Here is a 2,479-nt window from a genome sequence, read left to right on the forward strand (position 1 = left end):
TGCTTTGAAGAAGCAGCGCACAAAGAAAAACAAGGAAGAGGCTGCAGAATATGCTAAGCTTTTGGCCAAAAGAATGAAGGAGGCCAAAGAAAAACGCCAAGAACAGATTGCAAAGAGACGGAGGCTATCTTCGCTGAGAGCTTCTACCTCAAAGTCTGAGTCTAGTCAAAAATGAGATTGTTGTAAGAGAAACAAATAAGATCAGATATCAAAAAATATATATTTATTTTGGGACCTAGAGTAGGTGTTGACATTTATATGAAGGGCACGCAGGCATGCCCAACTGTCTTTCTGTGCATTGCCATGCTGTTTAAAGGGCTAACCATCTCTTGGGAGTTAATATGTCTTATTTACTAAATGTAAACATTTCTTTGGTTTCCTTTTTCTTTGAGGGGGTAAAACATAATTTGTCCACTGTCAAGATAGCCAGGCAGAAGGAAACATGGCTTCTTCCTCCTTTGTGATCTGCTTTGATAGCATGCTCACCGAAGCACCGAATCACCACGCTGTGCATATAGACTCCAAATACATTGAATCAGTCTCTAAGGCAGCTGCAGGTCCTCATATTTTTTCTAAGCCTCTTCAGATGATTCTATTGTTCAGGGAAGGTTGGGTAACCATTAGTTAGTCTGAAGCCTCGCGAGTTTGAACTGGTATTAGGTGGGGGGAAACGTGGTCAGAAAGGAAACACCAGGAAAAGCAAACATGTCAATGAGCTATGAAATATACATGGGTTCTTTATTGAATTGCTTCATTGACTTAAGGGCATAAACAGAACTTTGAGAGTCCAATTATTTCATGCGTGTACATCAAGATAGGAATGTACCTCAGGAACTGATATTCTGTTTTTTAATGGCTTTCAGGGCTAGGTATTCAAGTAACTCACTCCTAAACATTACAGAGGATGAAAGAAGTAAGGAAGTAGACCAGTAGTAAAAATCATTCTAGAAAGAGCCTAATTTTACAGAAAATAGAAATAGAGGTACAACGTTAAATTAGGGTTGTTTTGAGACTACGCACCATGGCTAAATTTCCATTATGCATATCACAAATGAAACTTATTTTGCAAAACTGATTTATGAATGATCTTAGAAATCTCTACCAAAATTTTTCTTTTTAGTTAATGTCAGAGAGGGTGTTTTAGCCATTTCTCTTGTACTACACTTGATCTTAGCCAAAAGGCCGAGAAGCGATGTGATCTCTTGTAAAGGTACTGGGTCTGGCTAGATTTGTAGGTAATTTCCAGGTTGTAATAGCAATCTCTATAACTTACCCATATATAAAAGCTGTAAATATTGGAGAGGAAAATTACAGATGAACATTTACCTTCACTGAGATACAAGAGTTTAGAAAATCTTTATAAAAGGCCGAAAAATATACAAATGTTGAGGCTGAAACTATAAGGTTTGTTCTTTTAAAGAAACTTGGGCACACACAATAGTAAGGACTAATTAGGCATCAGTTAGGCAGAACTCCAAGTCTCACAGTCTTCCCTTTTTGATTCCTTTAGGATAATTTCCCTTTGTTTTTTCAAGGCACCCAGGAGGCAAGTGGAGATCCTCAAGGAAGGTGGGGGTGGCCATGTCTTAAGACCTAAAAGTGGGATTCCATTTATTTGACAGTGGGTCCTCATTGTTTGTGTGAAGGGGGGGGTCTGAACTCATTTGGGAAAGTAGTTAGCATGAGGACGGAAAGGGGTCACTGCAATGATAAATGGGATCCAATGGGGGATGAAAAACCAAAAAGAAGAAGATGATTCCTTAGCTTTTCTCACTTTATAAAATAGCAAGACTTTCTTAGCTCAGCCAGAATTCAGCCTAGACAATAGGCTGTTAATGAGCCCCAAGCATTTTGCTTTTGTGGGCCCCTTCTTTCAGTACCAGACCCAGTACCTTTAAAAGAGATCACATTGCTTCGGTCTTTTGGCTAAGATCAAGTGTAGTACAAGAGAAATGGCTAAAAAAAAAATTACTAAATATATATATATTTTATAATGTGTTGGTATAAAAACAAATAATGTAATATGTTAAAATACTGCTTGCTCTTCACCTAGAAATTTTTTTCTTCTGTTTTTAAAAGAAATCAAATGTTTTTGTGGACTCTTGAAAGTATTGTGGGCCAATGGCATGGTGTTTATTTCCTACCAGAAAAAGTCAACCCTGACTGAAACAAGCTGAGTGAGGAGGGGACTAGGCAGCAGAAGTGTGAATAGTAGTGGGGGGCGGGGCACAAAACTCTTGGGCCTTCTAGGCATGGCACAATGGTAAGGATGTTGGAGCTTATTTTCATAAGTGAGATGGGACATTTTCAAGAGTTATGAAGAGACAAGTGACATGACCTGCTTACATTTTAAAGGGACAGTTTCTATTGTAGAATATATACTATAGGAGTTAAGGATGCAAATCTGAGAAACCAGTCAGGAAGCTACTCTGATAATCTAAGAAAGAGAGGATGTGGTTTGCCCTAAAATGATGGTGGA

The 2,479-nt window shown here is 38.4% G+C and overlaps 1 pseudogene; it reads right to left on the minus strand.

Annotated features, from left to right (window-relative positions):
- Positions 1-1,038: 1,038 nt before the first annotated feature.
- Positions 1,039-1,194, minus strand: LOC115302803 (annotated as a pseudogene).
- Between the last annotated feature and the right edge of the window lie 1,285 nt (positions 1,195-2,479).

Source organism: Suricata suricatta, chromosome 1, assembly GCF_006229205.1.
Source record: "Suricata suricatta isolate VVHF042 chromosome 1, meerkat_22Aug2017_6uvM2_HiC, whole genome shotgun sequence".
Taxonomy (NCBI): Eukaryota; Metazoa; Chordata; class Mammalia; order Carnivora; family Herpestidae; genus Suricata; species Suricata suricatta.